Here is a 20199-nt window from a genome sequence, read left to right on the forward strand (position 1 = left end):
GTGTGTGTGGTGTGGTGTGTGTGTGTGTGTGTGTGTGTGTGTGTGTGTGTGTGAGAGAGAGAGAGGTGTGGAAAAAGGGCCGTGTCCCACCTAAATTGGGGTAGGGAGCTGTGGGCCACCTTCTTTACTCTCAAGGAAGCTGTGTGTGTGTGTGTGTGTGTGTGTGTGTGTGAGAGAGATGTTCATTGTGGAGTGATGGCTCTCCCTTGTGGGTGTTGTGTAGAATTGCAGGTGGGTTTGAAATTTCTGTGGTGAATGTCTTGTGATGTGGCTGGGGTTTAGGTGTCCAGGACAGGTTTGTATGCTTGGATTGGGGTAGGCTGTGGATGGGAGATGTTTTTAGGAAAAAAAAACTTTTTGAGCGTGTATGATGTGTGGTCTGAGGACAGGGTTAGGATGAGGGCAGGGGTCAGGGTGAGGGCTGGGGTCAAGGTGATGGTTAGGGCAAGAGTTAGGGTTCGGGGTTACGTAGGTTTCGTTCTGATCAATGTTTCTTCTTTTAATTTGTGTAATCTGTATCTACTTTTTGCCCACTTCACCGCCACCTCCCATTCTGCCTTACTGGCTAAGTCAGACGTGGGTTTCTGTGTGTGTGTGTGTGTATTATGCCTTCATGATGGGCCTGGAGTATATACATGTTGTTTTCCATCCAGGCCTCCACGTGTCTTTGCACTTTCTGTGATGTGATGTTGTTAGGAGATGAAGGTTTAATAAACTGGGTTAATTTGTTTGCCTCTTGGTGTGGTGGCGCAGTGGGTTGGACCGGGTCCTGCTCTCTGGTGGGTCTGGGGTTCGAGTGTCCCCCTTGGGGTGCCTTGCGACAGACTGGCATCTTGTCCTGGGTGTGTCCCCTCCAGCCTTAGGCCCTGAGTTGCTGGGTTTGGCTCCGGTTCCCCATAGGGTGAGTGGTTTGGACAGAGGGACAAGACATAGAGGACGGAAGTACAATCAAGTTAGCGTACATGCTGAGTGATGTGGGTGTGAGTCCATCTTCTTCATTGCAAAATTCTCCCGGCACTTCAGGATCATCTGGAGCACCAAAAAGAGGCCCAACATCTCCCAGTGTGTCCTCATTGTCTTCAACAGACTATGATAACACCATCATTCTGCCACATTCAGGGACTGAACCGAGAGCGTGTGCATGACCACGTGAGTTCTCTATTCCTTGCTTTCCAAACAATGTACAGGTGCAGCATATACATATGATACGGTGTGATGGATAAAATGAACCACATATTAGCAACAGCTACCGTACACACTCAACATTTCAGTTTCACCAAAGGGGGGGGGGGAGGTATTCAAAATGAAACTACGAAAGTAATAAATGTGAGTATTCTTAAATCATTGGACATATGATATGTTTTCAGATAAAGTATATAGGGACATATAAGCTATGTTAAAAAAGCTATGTAAGATACAGTGAAAACCTATAAGCTCTAGTAAGCAAGCTGCTTTTCTCTGATAGTCCAAGGGCTGGTTTAAGGAAAAATGAATATGTTTTGCTGATGTTGAAAGCTCATATTAAAGATTACATTATCATAGTCTACATGGGTTTATATTTGTGGAAAGTTCAGACTTACCAGTGTCCTTGGGTGGTGTCTGCAGCACCCTGTTTATAATGCCCGTGTTGCTTGTATGAGTTGCTGTAGGTGTATTCTGACTTTGTCGGGTAGGCCCCCGGGCCCCCCATTCCGTTCGGGTTAAACTGGTGGTACGAGTAGGGGTTCATAGATTGTGAGTAGGTCTGGCTCTGATAGTACTCATGTTGGCTGTGCCCCGTCTGTCCTCTGTAGAAACCCATATCTGTGGCTGAGAACTCGGGCAAGGTTGGAGAGTCTTTGGATGCAGGGTGGCAGCTCATAGAGTTTGGGATGTCAGTCAAAATGCTGGCGAGCTGCTTTTCAAAAGCTGGTCCACTCGTTATTGGTCGCACAGCATCTCCTCCTGTCTGAAAGCAGACGGTCCGAGTGTGCAGTAGATAGAGAAGGGAAAAGGGCAGTAAAGCAGGACCAAATCCTTCAAAAAACTTCTCTGGTGAAATTCTCTCTGCAGAAGTGCATGCACTGGGGCAGCACCCAGCCGAGTTAAACTCTTAGTTATCGAACACTGGGTGGATTCTCTCTTCCTTTTGGCCCAGAAGAAGCCCCCCCCCCCCGCCCCCGGTAAAACAGCTCTGTGTCTCCTCCCCTGCTTCAAGCACACAGCACACACAGCAGCACACAACACACACCATCTTGCTGGTGCAATAATTTACTGGAATTATTGCCTTTCTATCTAAGGTAAATTCGTGTTCACCCTTAAGATGCACGTTTGGTTTGCGTTGAGCATACAACTGTAATTGAGCATAACGCTTTTTGGAAAAGGAGCCAAAGTATCATTCTGCCGACACATTATTTATATTAGTGGGATGACCTTTTCAGTGTGAGTCACCCTGCTACCATGGCCTTCCTATGTTGAGTTCATTGTCTGTGATTTGATATGTCTCCGGAACCTATTCCCTCGGTCTAAGAGCTCGGAACAGAGTTCCGGTGGTGTTGTTGAACTCTGTTTTCTCTGAGCATATTCGGTGGAACCTGATGAGTTGGGACTTGATCAATCCCTGGAAGGTGTGTTTGGGCTGGAAGCTGGATTTGTGCAGTAGACAGTGTGTGTCAGTGCTTTTAAAGTAAACCTTGGTCTCGAGTGTTTTTAAAGCCACCTTGAGGTTTACTGTAATGGACTGTGGTGTCCAGGAAGTTTACTTCCTGTGTGTCTCAGTGTTGTTTTATTGTTATTTTGGAGTGGTGTGTGTTCATGAGTGTGTCAAAATCCTCGTGGCCATGGTGCCAGACCCTGAAAATGTCACCCAGGTATCTGTAGCACTGGAGTGGTCTGTTTGGGCATTTCATAAATAGAGTTTCCTCCCAGTCTGCCGTGTAGATGTTAGCATAGGCCAGGGCAAGTTTTTATTTGTTTTTAAACCCATTGCTGTCCGCTGTAGGAGGGGGGGACACAGTGGCACAGTGGTGCAGTGGGTTGGACGGGGTCCTGCTCTGCGGTTGGTCTGGGGTTCGAATCTCACTTGGGGTGTCTTGCGACAGACTGGTGTCCTGTCCTGGGTGTGTCCCCTCCAGCCTTAGGCTCTGAGTTGCTGGGTTTGGCTGCGGTTCCCTGTGACCCCATATGGGCCAAGCGCTTCAGAAAGCGTGTGTGTGTGTTCACCTGTCTCATCACACCTTTTGGAAAATCTCCCTTTTTTTAAGGCATCCCTCTCTTATGATTAAGTGGTGCACGGACTGTATTAATTTGCAGTATGTTTTGGTTAATGTTTTGTTTGGTGTGGGGTGAAGTGGTTGTCCATTATTATCTTTAAGACTGCTTGCCCCCACCATGTTGCGCTCAAACATGAACTCTATTCTGCAAACGTACCATTTTTCATTATTATACATTTCCATTATAATAGAGAGGAGGTTAAAGAGCTGGCTGTCTGGTGCAGTCATCACAACCTGGAGCTGAACACCCTCAAAACAGTGGAGATGATTGTGGACTTTAAGAGAAACACCTCAGCATTATCCCCACTCACCATCATGAACAGCACTGTGGCAACAGTGGAGTCATTCAGGTTCCTGGGCACTACCATCTCACAGGACCTGAAGTGGGAGTTCCACATAGACTCCATTGTGAAGAAGGCCCAGCAGAGGTTGTACTTCCTTCGCCAGCTGAGGAAGTTCAACCTGCCACAGGAGCTACTGATGCAATTCTACTCTGCAGTCGTCGAGTCTGTCCTCTGCACTTCTATAACTGTCTGGTTCGGCTCAGCTCCGAAATCAGACATCAGAAGATTACAGCAGATAGTTCGGACTGCTGGAAGAATCATCGGCACATCCCCCCCCCCCCCAGCTCTCCAAAAACTGTACTCGTCCAGAGTCAGTAAAAGGGCTAGCAAAATCATTGTAGACCCCTCACATCCAGGCCACTTCCTCTTCGAACCTTTGCCATCTGGCCGGCGCCACAGAGCACTGAGCACCAGGACAGGCCAGGCACAAGAAAAGTTTCTTTCCTCAGGTCATCTACCTCATGAACAGCTAAATCCCCCCTAGAGAGTAAACCAGTGCAATACATAACGCTGTTTATATTTATATCTATTTATCACATCATATGTCTTACTCACATTCCCTTGCATTTGTATAGAACATACATATAATGTCTCGTGACAATTTTTTGTATATTGTGTACTTAATATTTTTTATCCTTTATTCACATATTCTATCTTCTCATCTGTGTCTTGTCACTGTCATTCTGTCTGTGCTGTGGAAGTTTCTGTCACCAAGACAAATTCCTTGTATGTGTGAACATACTTGGCAGTAAAGCTTGTTCTGATTCTGATTCTGAATAAGAAAATGTCAGTCAGTAAGTAAAACAATGTTGGGCCCAAGTATTCAGAGTGGTACAGACAGCAATGTACACAATCACATCAACAGTGAGAGACAATACAGAGAGTCGCCAGGCAGGTACAGAAGGACCCCAGTCTTACCCCCATCCCCCCCCGCGTCTCTGTTGCAGCGCCCGGAGGTTTTTATAACCCGCGAGAACCCGGGGCTCTCCCTCGGCAGGTCCGTGTCGGTTTGTCCACCAGAAGAGATTGTAATCCCCGTGTGTCCAGGCGTGCCTTCGCTGCCTCCTTCAGTGCGTGGTCCCGTGCCGGTCGGTCTCCAGGTCGTCCCTCGTCGATGCGTCGTCCGTCTGCTTGTCTCCGATCTCCGTCGGTGTCCCCCTTGCGTGCGGTGAGGAGCATGCACCTTTGCTTAAAAAGCGTTCCCGAGTTTTCCAGGTCCGTTGTTGGTGCCGCTTTGTGCGCAAGTGCTCCGTTCAAGGTCCCAGGCACAACTCCGCTGATGTAGTGTTCTTTCATCAATATCGAGTTGTTTCCATTTGGTGTTGGCGGATCCTTGGTTTTTACACTGAGCACTTTGTTGGGTTGTTATTCAGAACAGATAACAGATATTAATGTTCAGTGTAGCTTTCGTAAAGGTTAAGCAGGACTCCTGACGTTTCGCACCTAGCTGGTGCTCCTTCAGAGGAGAATCTGCTGGCTAGGGGGGCAGTGCAGTCGTTTATATCCCAAGGTGTGTGTGTGTGTGTGTGTGTGTGTGTGTGTGTGTGTGTGTGTGTGTGTGTGTGAGAGAGAGAGAGGTGTGGAAAAAGGGCCGTGTCCCACCTAAATTGGGGTAGGGAGCTGTGGGCCACCTTCTTTACTCTCAAGGAAGCTGTGTGTGTGTGTGTGTGTGTGTGTGTGTGTGTGTGTGTGTGTGTGTGTGAGAGAGAGAGAGGTGTGGAAAAAGGGCCGTGTCCCACCTAAATTGGGGTAGGGAGCTGTGGGCCACCTTCTTTACTCTCAAGGAAGCTGTGTGTGTGTGTGTGTGTGTGTGTGTGTGTGTGTGTGTGTGTGAGAGAGATGTTCATTGTGGAGTGATGGCTCTCCCTTGTGGGTGTTGTGTAGAATTGCAGGTGGGTTTGAAATTTCTGTGGTGAATGTCTTGTGATGTGGCTGGGGTTTAGGTGTCCAGGACAGGTTTGTATGCTTGGATTGGGGTAGGCTGTGGATGGGAGATGTTTTTTAGGAAAAAAAAACTTTTTGAGCGTGTATGATGTGTGGTCTGAGGACAGGGTTAGGATGAGGGCAGGGGTCAGGGTGAGGGCTGGGGTCAAGGTGATGGTTAGGGCAAGAGTTAGGGTTCGGGGTTACGTAGGTTTCGTTCTGATCAATGTTTCTTCTTTTAATTTGTGTAATCTGTATCTACTTTTTGCCCACTTCACCGCCACCTCCCATTCTGCCTTACTGGCTAAGTCAGACGTGGGTTTCTGTGTGTGTGTGTGTGTATTATGCCTTCATGATGGGCCTGGAGTATATACATGTTGTTTTCCATCCAGGCCTCCACGTGTCTTTGCACTTTCTGTGATGTGATGTTGTTAGGAGATGAAGGTTTAATAAACTGGGTTAATTTGTTTGCCTCTTGGTGTGGTGGCGCAGTGGGTTGGACCGGGTCCTGCTCTCTGGTGGGTCTGGGGTTCGAGTGTCCCCCTTGGGGTGCCTTGCGACAGACTGGCATCTTGTCCTGGGTGTGTCCCCTCCAGCCTTAGGCCCTGAGTTGCTGGGTTTGGCTCCGGTTCCCCATAGGGTGAGTGGTTTGGACAGAGGGACAAGACATAGAGGACGGAAGTACAATCAAGTTAGCGTACATGCTGAGTGATGTGGGTGTGAGTCCATCTTCTTCATTGCAAAATTCTCCCGGCACTTCAGGATCATCTGGAGCACCAAAAAGAGGCCCAACATCTCCCAGTGTGTCCTCATTGTCTTCAACAGACTATGATAACACCATCATTCTGCCACATTCAGGGACTGAACCGAGAGCGTGTGCATGACCACGTGAGTTCTCTATTCCTTGCTTTCCAAACAATGTACAGGTGCAGCATATACATATGATACGGTGTGATGGATAAAATGAACCACATATTAGCAACAGCTACCGTACACACTCAACATTTCAGTTTCACCAAAGGGGGGGGGGGAGGTATTCAAAATGAAACTACGAAAGTAATAAATGTGAGTATTCTTAAATCATTGGACATATGATATGTTTTCAGATAAAGTATATAGGGACATATAAGCTATGTTAAAAAAGCTATGTAAGATACAGTGAAAACCTATAAGCTCTAGTAAGCAAGCTGCTTTTCTCTGATAGTCCAAGGGCTGGTTTAAGGAAAAATGAATATGTTTTGCTGATGTTGAAAGCTCATATTAAAGATTACATTATCATAGTCTACATGGGTTTATATTTGTGGAAAGTTCAGACTTACCAGTGTCCTTGGGTGGTGTCTGCAGCACCCTGTTTATAATGCCCGTGTTGCTTGTATGAGTTGCTGTAGGTGTATTCTGACTTTGTCGGGTAGGCCCCCGGGCCCCCCATTCCGTTCGGGTTAAACTGGTGGTACGAGTAGGGGTTCATAGATTGTGAGTAGGTCTGGCTCTGATAGTACTCATGTTGGCTGTGCCCCGTCTGTCCTCTGTAGAAACCCATATCTGTGGCTGAGAACTCGGGCAAGGTTGGAGAGTCTTTGGATGCAGGGTGGCAGCTCATAGAGTTTGGGATGTCAGTCAAAATGCTGGCGAGCTGCTTTTCAAAAGCTGGTCCACTCGTTATTGGTCGCACAGCATCTCCTCCTGTCTGAAAGCAGACGGTCCGAGTGTGCAGTAGATAGAGAAGGGAAAAGGGCAGTAAAGCAGGACCAAATCCTTCAAAAAACTTCTCTGGTGAAATTCTCTCTGCAGAAGTGCATGCACTGGGGCAGCACCCAGCCGAGTTAAACTCTTAGTTATCGAACACTGGGTGGATTCTCTCTTCCTTTTGGCCCAGAAGAAGCCCCCCCCCCCCGCCCCCGGTAAAACAGCTCTGTGTCTCCTCCCCTGCTTCAAGCACACAGCACACACAGCAGCACACAACACACACCATCTTGCTGGTGCAATAATTTACTGGAATTATTGCCTTTCTATCTAAGGTAAATTCGTGTTCACCCTTAAGATGCACGTTTGGTTTGCGTTGAGCATACAACTGTAATTGAGCATAACGCTTTTTGGAAAAGGAGCCAAAGTATCATTCTGCCGACACATTATTTATATTAGTGGGATGACCTTTTCAGTGTGAGTCACCCTGCTACCATGGCCTTCCTATGTTGAGTTCATTGTCTGTGATTTGATATGTCTCCGGAACCTATTCCCTCGGTCTAAGAGCTCGGAACAGAGTTCCGGTGGTGTTGTTGAACTCTGTTTTCTCTGAGCATATTCGGTGGAACCTGATGAGTTGGGACTTGATCAATCCCTGGAAGGTGTGTTTGGGCTGGAAGCTGGATTTGTGCAGTAGACAGTGTGTGTCAGTGCTTTTAAAGTAAACCTTGGTCTCGAGTGTTTTTAAAGCCACCTTGAGGTTTACTGTAATGGACTGTGGTGTCCAGGAAGTTTACTTCCTGTGTGTCTCAGTGTTGTTTTATTGTTATTTTGGAGTGGTGTGTGTTCATGAGTGTGTCAAAATCCTCGTGGCCATGGTGCCAGACCCTGAAAATGTCACCCAGGTATCTGTAGCACTGGAGTGGTCTGTTTGGGCATTTCATAAATAGAGTTTCCTCCCAGTCTGCCGTGTAGATGTTAGCATAGGCCAGGGCAAGTTTTTATTTGTTTTTAAACCCATTGCTGTCCGCTGTAGGAGGGGGGGACACAGTGGCACAGTGGTGCAGTGGGTTGGACGGGGTCCTGCTCTGCGGTTGGTCTGGGGTTCGAATCTCACTTGGGGTGTCTTGCGACAGACTGGTGTCCTGTCCTGGGTGTGTCCCCTCCAGCCTTAGGCTCTGAGTTGCTGGGTTTGGCTGCGGTTCCCTGTGACCCCATATGGGCCAAGCGCTTCAGAAAGCGTGTGTGTGTTCACCTGTCTCATCACACCTTTTGGAAAATCTCCCTTTTTTTAAGGCATCCCTCTCTTATGATTAAGTGGTGCACGGACTGTATTAATTTGCAGTATGTTTTGGTTAATGTTTTGTTTGGTGTGGGGTGAAGTGGTTGTCCATTATTATCTTTAAGACTGCTTGCCCCCACCATGTTGCGCTCAAACATGAACTCTATTCTGCAAACGTACCATTTTTCATTATTATACATTTCCATTATAATAGAGAGGAGGTTAAAGAGCTGGCTGTCTGGTGCAGTCATCACAACCTGGAGCTGAACACCCTCAAAACAGTGGAGATGATTGTGGACTTTAAGAGAAACACCTCAGCATTATCCCCACTCACCATCATGAACAGCACTGTGGCAACAGTGGAGTCATTCAGGTTCCTGGGCACTACCATCTCACAGGACCTGAAGTGGGAGTTCCACATAGACTCCATTGTGAAGAAGGCCCAGCAGAGGTTGTACTTCCTTCGCCAGCTGAGGAAGTTCAACCTGCCACAGGAGCTACTGATGCAATTCTACTCTGCAGTCGTCGAGTCTGTCCTCTGCACTTCTATAACTGTCTGGTTCGGCTCAGCTCCGAAATCAGACATCAGAAGATTACAGCAGATAGTTCGGACTGCTGGAAGAATCATCGGCACATCCCCCCCCCAGCTCTCCAAAAACTGTACTCGTCCAGAGTCAGTAAAAGGGCTAGCAAAATCATTGTAGACCCCTCACATCCAGGCCACTTCCTCTTCGAACCTTTGCCATCTGGCCGGCGCCACAGAGCACTGAGCACCAGGACAGGCCAGGCACAAGAAAAGTTTCTTTCCTCAGGTCATCTACCTCATGAACAGCTAAATCCCCCCTAGAGAGTAAACCAGTGCAATACATAACGCTGTTTATATTTATATCTATTTATCACATCATATGTCTTACTCACATTCCCTTGCATTTGTATAGAACATACATATAATGTCTCGTGACAATTTTTTGTATATTGTGTACTTAATATTTTTTATCCTTTATTCACATATTCTATCTTCTCATCTGTGTCTTGTCACTGTCATTCTGTCTGTGCTGTGGAAGTTTCTGTCACCAAGACAAATTCCTTGTATGTGTGAACATACTTGGCAGTAAAGCTTGTTCTGATTCTGATTCTGAATAAGAAAATGTCAGTCAGTAAGTAAAACAATGTTGGGCCCAAGTATTCAGAGTGGTACAGACAGCAATGTACACAATCACATCAACAGTGAGAGACAATACAGAGAGTCGCCAGGCAGGTACAGAAGGACCCCAGTCTTACCCCCATCCCCCCCCGCGTCTCTGTTGCAGCGCCCGGAGGTTTTTATAACCCGCGAGAACCCGGGGCTCTCCCTCGGCAGGTCCGTGTCGGTTTGTCCACCAGAAGAGATTGTAATCCCCGTGTGTCCAGGCGTGCCTTCGCTGCCTCCTTCAATGCGTGGTCCCGTGCCGGTCGGTCTCCAGGTCGTCCCTCGTCGATGCGTCGTCCGTCTGCTTGTCTCCGATCTCCGTCGGTGTCCCCCTTGCGTGCGGTGAGGAGCATGCACCTTTGCTTAAAAAGCGTTCCCGAGTTTTCCAGGTCCGTTGTTGGTGCCGCTTTGTGCGCAAGTGCTCCGTTCAAGGTCCCAGGCACAACTCCGCTGATGTAGTGTTCTTTCATCAATATCGAGTTGTTTCCATTTGGTGTTGGCGGATCCTTGGTTTTTACACTGAGCACTTTGTTGGGTTGTTATTCAGAACAGATAACAGATATTAATGTTCAGTGTAGCTTTCGTAAAGGTTAAGCAGGACTCCTGACGTTTCGCACCTAGCTGGTGCTCCTTCAGAGGAGAATCTGCTGGCTAGGGGGGCAGTGCAGTCGTTTATATCCCAAGGTGTGTGTGTGTGTGTGTGTGTGTGTGTGTGTGTGTGTGTGTGTGTGTGAGAGAGAGAGAGGTGTGGAAAAAGGGCCGTGTCCCACCTAAATTGGGGTAGGGAGCTGTGGGCCACCTTCTTTACTCTCAAGGAAGCTGTGTGTGTGTGTGTGTGTGTGTGTGTGTGTGTGTGTGTGTGTGAGAGAGAGAGAGGTGTGGAAAAAGGGCCGTGTCCCACCTAAATTGGGGTAGGGAGCTGTGGGCCACCTTCTTTACTCTCAAGGAAGCTGTGTGTGTGTGTGTGTGTGTGTGTGTGTGTGTGTGTGTGTGTGAGAGAGATGTTCATTGTGGAGTGATGGCTCTCCCTTGTGGGTGTTGTGTAGAATTGCAGGTGGGTTTGAAATTTCTGTGGTGAATGTCTTGTGATGTGGCTGGGGTTTAGGTGTCCAGGACAGGTTTGTATGCTTGGATTGGGGTAGGCTGTGGATGGGAGATGTTTTTTAGGAAAAAAAAACTTTTTGAGCGTGTATGATGTGTGGTCTGAGGACAGGGTTAGGATGAGGGCAGGGGTCAGGGTGAGGGCTGGGGTCAAGGTGATGGTTAGGGCAAGAGTTAGGGTTCGGGGTTACGTAGGTTTCGTTCTGATCAATGTTTCTTCTTTTAATTTGTGTAATCTGTATCTACTTTTTGCCCACTTCACCGCCACCTCCCATTCTGCCTTACTGGCTAAGTCAGACGTGGGTTTCTGTGTGTGTGTGTGTGTATTATGCCTTCATGATGGGCCTGGAGTATATACATGTTGTTTTCCATCCAGGCCTCCACGTGTCTTTGCACTTTCTGTGATGTGATGTTGTTAGGAGATGAAGGTTTAATAAACTGGGTTAATTTGTTTGCCTCTTGGTGTGGTGGCGCAGTGGGTTGGACCGGGTCCTGCTCTCTGGTGGGTCTGGGGTTCGAGTGTCCCCCTTGGGGTGCCTTGCGACAGACTGGCATCTTGTCCTGGGTGTGTCCCCTCCAGCCTTAGGCCCTGAGTTGCTGGGTTTGGCTCCGGTTCCCCATAGGGTGAGTGGTTTGGACAGAGGGACAAGACATAGAGGACGGAAGTACAATCAAGTTAGCGTACATGCTGAGTGATGTGGGTGTGAGTCCATCTTCTTCATTGCAAAATTCTCCCGGCACTTCAGGATCATCTGGAGCACCAAAAAGAGGCCCAACATCTCCCAGTGTGTCCTCATTGTCTTCAACAGACTATGATAACACCATCATTCTGCCACATTCAGGGACTGAACCGAGAGCGTGTGCATGACCACGTGAGTTCTCTATTCCTTGCTTTCCAAACAATGTACAGGTGCAGCATATACATATGATACGGTGTGATGGATAAAATGAACCACATATTAGCAACAGCTACCGTACACACTCAACATTTCAGTTTCACCAAAGGGGGGGGGGGAGGTATTCAAAATGAAACTACGAAAGTAATAAATGTGAGTATTCTTAAATCATTGGACATATGATATGTTTTCAGATAAAGTATATAGGGACATATAAGCTATGTTAAAAAAGCTATGTAAGATACAGTGAAAACCTATAAGCTCTAGTAAGCAAGCTGCTTTTCTCTGATAGTCCAAGGGCTGGTTTAAGGAAAAATGAATATGTTTTGCTGATGTTGAAAGCTCATATTAAAGATTACATTATCATAGTCTACATGGGTTTATATTTGTGGAAAGTTCAGACTTACCAGTGTCCTTGGGTGGTGTCTGCAGCACCCTGTTTATAATGCCCGTGTTGCTTGTATGAGTTGCTGTAGGTGTATTCTGACTTTGTCGGGTAGGCCCCCGGGCCCCCCATTCCGTTCGGGTTAAACTGGTGGTACGAGTAGGGGTTCATAGATTGTGAGTAGGTCTGGCTCTGATAGTACTCATGTTGGCTGTGCCCCGTCTGTCCTCTGTAGAAACCCATATCTGTGGCTGAGAACTCGGGCAAGGTTGGAGAGTCTTTGGATGCAGGGTGGCAGCTCATAGAGTTTGGGATGTCAGTCAAAATGCTGGCGAGCTGCTTTTCAAAAGCTGGTCCACTCGTTATTGGTCGCACAGCATCTCCTCCTGTCTGAAAGCAGACGGTCCGAGTGTGCAGTAGATAGAGAAGGGAAAAGGGCAGTAAAGCAGGACCAAATCCTTCAAAAAACTTCTCTGGTGAAATTCTCTCTGCAGAAGTGCATGCACTGGGGCAGCACCCAGCCGAGTTAAACTCTTAGTTATCGAACACTGGGTGGATTCTCTCTTCCTTTTGGCCCAGAAGAAGCCCCCCCCCCCCCGCCCCCGGTAAAACAGCTCTGTGTCTCCTCCCCTGCTTCAAGCACACAGCACACACAGCAGCACACAACACACACCATCTTGCTGGTGCAATAATTTACTGGAATTATTGCCTTTCTATCTAAGGTAAATTCGTGTTCACCCTTAAGATGCACGTTTGGTTTGCGTTGAGCATACAACTGTAATTGAGCATAACGCTTTTTGGAAAAGGAGCCAAAGTATCATTCTGCCGACACATTATTTATATTAGTGGGATGACCTTTTCAGTGTGAGTCACCCTGCTACCATGGCCTTCCTATGTTGAGTTCATTGTCTGTGATTTGATATGTCTCCGGAACCTATTCCCTCGGTCTAAGAGCTCGGAACAGAGTTCCGGTGGTGTTGTTGAACTCTGTTTTCTCTGAGCATATTCGGTGGAACCTGATGAGTTGGGACTTGATCAATCCCTGGAAGGTGTGTTTGGGCTGGAAGCTGGATTTGTGCAGTAGACAGTGTGTGTCAGTGCTTTTAAAGTAAACCTTGGTCTCGAGTGTTTTTAAAGCCACCTTGAGGTTTACTGTAATGGACTGTGGTGTCCAGGAAGTTTACTTCCTGTGTGTCTCAGTGTTGTTTTATTGTTATTTTGGAGTGGTGTGTGTTCATGAGTGTGTCAAAATCCTCGTGGCCATGGTGCCAGACCCTGAAAATGTCACCCAGGTATCTGTAGCACTGGAGTGGTCTGTTTGGGCATTTCATAAATAGAGTTTCCTCCCAGTCTGCCGTGTAGATGTTAGCATAGGCCAGGGCAAGTTTTTATTTGTTTTTAAACCCATTGCTGTCCGCTGTAGGAGGGGGGGACACAGTGGCACAGTGGTGCAGTGGGTTGGACGGGGTCCTGCTCTGCGGTTGGTCTGGGGTTCGAATCTCACTTGGGGTGTCTTGCGACAGACTGGTGTCCTGTCCTGGGTGTGTCCCCTCCAGCCTTAGGCTCTGAGTTGCTGGGTTTGGCTGCGGTTCCCTGTGACCCCATATGGGCCAAGCGCTTCAGAAAGCGTGTGTGTGTTCACCTGTCTCATCACACCTTTTGGAAAATCTCCCTTTTTTTAAGGCATCCCTCTCTTATGATTAAGTGGTGCACGGACTGTATTAATTTGCAGTATGTTTTGGTTAATGTTTTGTTTGGTGTGGGGTGAAGTGGTTGTCCATTATTATCTTTAAGACTGCTTGCCCCCACCATGTTGCGCTCAAACATGAACTCTATTCTGCAAACGTACCATTTTTCATTATTATACATTTCCATTATAATAGAGAGGAGGTTAAAGAGCTGGCTGTCTGGTGCAGTCATCACAACCTGGAGCTGAACACCCTCAAAACAGTGGAGATGATTGTGGACTTTAAGAGAAACACCTCAGCATTATCCCCACTCACCATCATGAACAGCACTGTGGCAACAGTGGAGTCATTCAGGTTCCTGGGCACTACCATCTCACAGGACCTGAAGTGGGAGTTCCACATAGACTCCATTGTGAAGAAGGCCCAGCAGAGGTTGTACTTCCTTCGCCAGCTGAGGAAGTTCAACCTGCCACAGGAGCTACTGATGCAATTCTACTCTGCAGTCGTCGAGTCTGTCCTCTGCACTTCTATAACTGTCTGGTTCGGCTCAGCTCCGAAATCAGACATCAGAAGATTACAGCAGATAGTTCGGACTGCTGGAAGAATCATCGGCACATCCCCTCCCCCCCCCCGCGTCTCTGTTGCAGCGCCCGGAGGTTTTTATAACCCGCGAGAACCCGGGGCTCTCCCTCGGCAGGTCCGTGTCGGTTTGTCCACCAGAAGAGATTGTAATCCCCGTGTGTCCAGGCGTGCCTTCGCTGCCTCCTTCAATGCGTGGTCCCGTGCCGGTCGGTCTCCAGGTCGTCCCTCGTCGATGCGTCGTCCGTCTGCTTGTCTCCGATCTCCGTCGGTGTCCCCCTTGCGTGCGGTGAGGAGCATGCACCTTTGCTTAAAAAGCGTTCCCGAGTTTTCCAGGTCCGTTGTTGGTGCCGCTTTGTGCGCAAGTGCTCCGTTCAAGGTCCCAGGCACAACTCCGCTGATGTAGTGTTCTTTCATCAATATCGAGTTGTTTCCATTTGGTGATGGCGGATCCTTGGTTTTTACACTGAGCACTTTGTTGGGTTGTTATTCAGAACAGATAACAGATATTAATGTTCAGTGTAGCTTTCGTAAAGGTTAAGCAGGACTCCTGACGTTTCGCACCTAGCTGGTGCTCCTTCAGAGGAGAATCTGCTGGCTAGGGGGGCAGTGCAGTCGTTTATATCCCAAGGTGTGTGTGTGTGTGTGTGTGTGTGTGAGTGTGAGAGGTGTGGAAAAAGGGCTGTGTCCCACCTAAAGTGGGATAGGGAGCTGTGGGCCACCTTCTTTACTCTCGAGGAAGCTCTGTGTGTGTGTGTCTGTGTGTGTGAGAGATGTTCATTGTGGAGTGATGGCTCTCCCTTGTGGGTGTTGTGTAGAATTGCAGGTGGGTTTGAAATTTCTGTGGTGAATGTCTTGTGATGTGGCTGGGGTTTAGGTGTCCAGGACAGGTTTGTATGCTTGGATTGGGGTAGGCTGTGGATGGGAGATGTTTTTTAGGAAAAAAAAACTTTTTGAGCGTGTATGATGTGTGGTCTGAGGACAGGGTTAGGATGAGGGCAGGGGTCAGGGTGAGGGCTGGGGTCAAGGTGATGGTTAGGGCAAGAGTTAGGGTTCGGGGTTACGTAGGTTTCGTTCTGATCAATGTTTCTTCTTTTAATTTGTGTAATCTGTATCTACTTTTTGCCCACTTCACCGCCACCTCCCATTCTGCCTTACTGGCTAAGTCAGACATGGGTTTCTGTGTGTGTGTGTGTATTATGCCTTCATGATGGGCCTGGAGTATATACATGTTGTTTTTCATCCAGGCCTCCACGTGTCTTTGCACTTTCTGTGATGTGATGTTGTTAGGGGATGAAGGTTTAATAAACTGGGTTAATTTGTTTGCCTCTTGGTGTGGTGGCGCAGTGGGTTGGACCGGGTCCTGCTCTCTGGTGGGTCTGGGGTTCGAGTGTCCCCCTTGGGGTGCCTTGCGACAGACTGGCATCTTGTCCTGGGTGTGTCCCCTCCAGCCTTAGGCCCTGAGTTGCTGGGTTTGGCTCCGGTTCCCCATAGGGTGAGTGGTTTGGACAGAGGGACAAGACATAGAGGACGGAAGTACAATCAAGTTAGCGTACATGCTGAGTGATGTGGGTGTGAGTCCATCTTCTTCATTGCAAAATTCTCCCGGCACTTCAGGATCATCTGGAGCACCAAAAAGAGGCCCAACATCTCCCAGTGTGTCCTCATTGTCTTCAACAGACTATGATAACACCATCATTCTGCCACATTCAGGGACTGAACCGAGAGCGTGTGCATGACCACGTGAGTTCTCTATTCCTTGCTTTCCAAACAATGTACAGGTGCAGCATATACATATGATACGGTGTGATGGATAAAATGAACCACATATTAGCAACAGCTACCGTACACACTCAACATTTCAGTTTCACCAAAGGGGGGGGGGGAGGTATTCAAAATGAAACTACGAAAGTAATAAATGTGAGTATTCTTAAATCATTGGACATATGATATGTTTTCAGATAAAGTATATAGGGACATATAAGCTATGTTAAAAAAGCTATGTAAGATACAGTGAAAACCTATAAGCTCTAGTAAGCAAGCTGCTTTTCTCTGATAGTCCAAGGGCTGGTTTAAGGAAAAATGAATATGTTTTGCTGATGTTGAAAGCTCATATTAAAGATTACATTATCATAGTCTACATGGGTTTATATTTGTGGAAAGTTCAGACTTACCAGTGTCCTTGGGTGGTGTCTGCAGCACCCTGTTTATAATGCCCGTGTTGCTTGTATGAGTTGCTGTAGGTGTATTCTGACTTTGTCGGGTAGGCCCCCGGGCCCCCCATTCCGTTCGGGTTAAACTGGTGGTACGAGTAGGGGTTCATAGATTGTGAGTAGGTCTGGCTCTGATAGTACTCATGTTGGCTGTGCCCCGTCTGTCCTCTGTAGAAACCCATATCTGTGGCTGAGAACTCGGGCAAGGTTGGAGAGTCTTTGGATGCAGGGTGGCAGCTCATAGAGTTTGGGATGTCAGTCAAAATGCTGGCGAGCTGCTTTTCAAAAGCTGGTCCACTCGTTATTGGTCGCACAGCATCTCCTCCTGTCTGAAAGCAGACGGTCCGAGTGTGCAGTAGATAGAGAAGGGAAAAGGGCAGTAAAGCAGGACCAAATCCTTCAAAAAAACTTCTCTGGTGAAATTCTCTCTGCAGAAGTGCATGCACTGGGGCAGCACCCAGCCGAGTTAAACTCTTAGTTATCGAACACTGGGTGGATTCTCTCTTCCTTTTGGCCCAGAAGAAGCCCCCCCCCCCCCCCCGCCCCCGGTAAAACAGCTCTGTGTCTCCTCCCCTGCTTCAAGCACACAGCACACACAGCAGCACACAACACACACCATCTTGCTGGTGCAATAATTTACTGGAATTATTGCCTTTCTATCTAAGGTAAATTCGTGTTCACCCTTAAGATGCACGTTTGGTTTGCGTTGAGCATACAACTGTAATTGAGCATAACGCTTTTTGGAAAAGGAGCCAAAGTATCATTCTGCCGACACATTATTTATATTAGTGGGATGACCTTTTCAGTGTGAGTCACCCTGCTACCATGGCCTTCCTATGTTGAGTTCATTGTCTGTGATTTGATATGTCTCCGGAACCTATTCCCTCGGTCTAAGAGCTCGGAACAGAGTTCCGGTGGTGTTGTTGAACTCTGTTTTCTCTGAGCATATTCGGTGGAACCTGATGAGTTGGGACTTGATCAATCCCTGGAAGGTGCGTTTGGGCTGGAAGCTGGATTTGTGCAGTAGACAGTGTGTGTCAGTGCTTTTAAAGTAAACCTTGGTCTCGAGTGTTTTTAAAGCCACCTTGAGGTTTACTGTAATGGACTGTGGTGTCCAGGAAGTTTACTTCCTGTGTGTCTCAGTGTTGTTTTATTGTTATTTTGGAGTGGTGTGTGTTCATGAGTGTGTCAAAATCCTCGTGGCCATGGTGCCAGACCCTGAAAATGTCACCCAGGTATCTGTAGCACTGGAGTGGTCTGTTTGGGCATTTCATAAATAGAGTTTCCTCCCAGTCTGCCGTGTAGATGTTAGCATAGGCCAGGGCAAGTTTTTATTTGTTTTTAAACCCATTGCTGTCCGCTGTAGGAGGGGGGGGACACAGTGGCACAGTGGGTTGGACGGGGTCCTGCTCTGCGGTTGGTCTGGGGTTCGAATCTCACTTGGGGTGTCTTGCGACAGACTGGTGTCCTGTCCTGGGTGTGTCCCCTCCAGCCTTAGGCTCTGAGTTGCTGGGTTTGGCTGCGGTTCCCTGTGACCCCGTATGGGCCAAGCGCTTCAGAAAGCGTGTGTGTTCACCTGTCTCATCACACCTTTTGGAAAATCTCCCTTTTTTTAAGGCATCCCTCTCTTATGATTAAGTGGTGCACGGACTGTATTGATTTGCAGTATGTTTTGGTTAATGTTTTGTTTGGTGTGGGGTGAAGTGGTTGTCCATTATTATCTTTAAGACTGCTTGCCCCCACCATGTTGCGCTCAAACATGAACTCTATTCTGCAAACGTACCATTTTTCATTATTATACATTTCCATTATAATAGAGAGGAGGTTAAAGAGCTGGCTGTCTGGTGCAGTCATCACAACCTGGAGCTGAACACCCTCAAAACAGTGGAGATGATTGTGGACTTTAAGAGAAACACCTCAGCATTATCCCCACTCACCATCATGAACAGCACTGTGGCAACAGTGGAGTCATTCAGGTTCCTGGGCACTACCATCTCACAGGACCTGAAGTGGGAGTTCCACATAGACTCCATTGTGAAGAAGGCCCAGCAGAGGTTGTACTTCCTTCGCCAGCTGAGGAAGTTCAACCTGCCACAGGAGCTACTGATGCAATTCTACTCTGCAGTCGTCGAGTCTGTCCTCTGCACTTCTATAACTGTCTGGTTCGGCTCAGCTCCGAAATCAGACATCAGAAGATTACAGCAGATAGTTCGGACTGCTGGAAGAATCATCGGCACATCCCCTCCCCCCCCCCGCGTCTCTGTTGCAGCGCCCGGAGGTTTTTATAACCCGCGAGAACCCGGGGCTCTCCCTCGGCAGGTCCGTGTCGGTTTGTCCACCAGAAGAGATTGTAATCCCCGTGTGTCCAGGCGTGCCTTCGCTGCCTCCTTCAATGCGTGGTCCCGTGCCGGTCGGTCTCCAGGTCGTCCCTCGTCGATGCGTCGTCCGTCTGCTTGTCTCCGATCTCCGTCGGTGTCCCCCTTGCGTGCGGTGAGGAGCATGCACCTTTGCTTAAAAAGCGTTCCCGAGTTTTCCAGGTCCGTTGTTGGTGCCGCTTTGTGCGCAAGTGCTCCGTTCAAGGTCCCAGGCACAACTCCGCTGATGTAGTGTTCTTTCATCAATATCGAGTTGTTTCCATTTGGTGATGGCGGATCCTTGGTTTTTACACTGAGCACTTTGTTGGGTTGTTATTCAGAACAGATAACAGATATTAATGTTCAGTGTAGCTTTCGTAAAGGTTAAGCAGGACTCCTGACGTTTCGCACCTAGCTGGTGCTCCTTCAGAGGAGAATCTGCTGGCTAGGGGGGCAGTGCAGTCGTTTATATCCCAAGGTGTGTGTGTGTGTGTGTGTGAGTGTGAGAGGTGTGGAAAAAGGGCTGTGTCCCACCTAAAGTGGGATAGGGAGCTGTGGGCCACCTTCTTTACTCTCGAGGAAGCTCTGTGTGTGTGTGTCTGTGTGTGTGAGAGATGTTCATTGTGGAGTGATGGCTCTCCCTTGTGGGTGTTGTGTAGAATTGCAGGTGGGTTTGAAATTTCTGTGGTGAATGTCTTGTGATGTGGCTGGGGTTTAGGTGTCCAGGACAGGTTTGTATGCTTGGATTGGGGTAGGCTGTGGATGGGAGATGTTTTTTAGGAAAAAAAAACTTTTTGAGCGTGTATGATGTGTGGTCTGAGGGCAGAGGTCAGGGTGAGGGCTGGGGTCAAGGTGATGGTTAGGGCAAGAGTTAGGGTTCGGGGTTACGTAGGTTTCGTTCTGATCAGTGTTTCTTCTTTTAACTTGTGTAATCTGTATCTACTTTTTGCCCACTTCACCGCCACCTCCCATTCTGCCTTACTGGCTAAGTCAGACGTGGGTTTCTGTGTGTGTGTGTGTGTATTATGCCTTCATGATGGGCCTGGAGTATATACATGTTGTTTTTCATCCAGGCCTCCACGTGTCTTTGCACTTTCTGTGATGTGATGTTGTTAGGGGATGAAAGTTTAATAAACTGGGTTAATTTGTTTGCCTCTTGGTGTGGTGGCGCAGTGGGTTGGACCGGGTCCTGCTCTCTGGTGGGTCTGGGGTTCGAGTGTCCCCCTTGGGGTGCCTTGCGACAGACTGGCATCTTGTCCTGGGTGTGTCCCCTCCAGCCTTAGGCCCTGAGTTGCTGGGTTTGGCTCCGGT

The 20199-nt window shown here is 48.1% G+C and overlaps 1 long non-coding RNA gene across 1 annotated transcript; it reads left to right on the forward strand.

The window, feature by feature from the left end:
- The first annotated feature begins 22 nt into the window (after window positions 1-22).
- On the forward strand, window positions 23-14975 carry LOC114909847 (uncharacterized). The gene is made up of 4 exons (XR_003797395.1): window positions 23-169; window positions 5106-5425; window positions 10357-10664; window positions 14953-14975. It is a non-coding gene; the product is annotated as an uncharacterized LOC114909847 (long non-coding RNA).
- Window positions 14976-20199: the final 5224 nt, after the last annotated feature.

This window comes from Scleropages formosus, unplaced genomic scaffold, assembly GCF_900964775.1.
Source record: "Scleropages formosus unplaced genomic scaffold, fSclFor1.1, whole genome shotgun sequence".
Lineage (NCBI taxonomy): Eukaryota > Metazoa > Chordata > Actinopteri > Osteoglossiformes > Osteoglossidae > Scleropages > Scleropages formosus.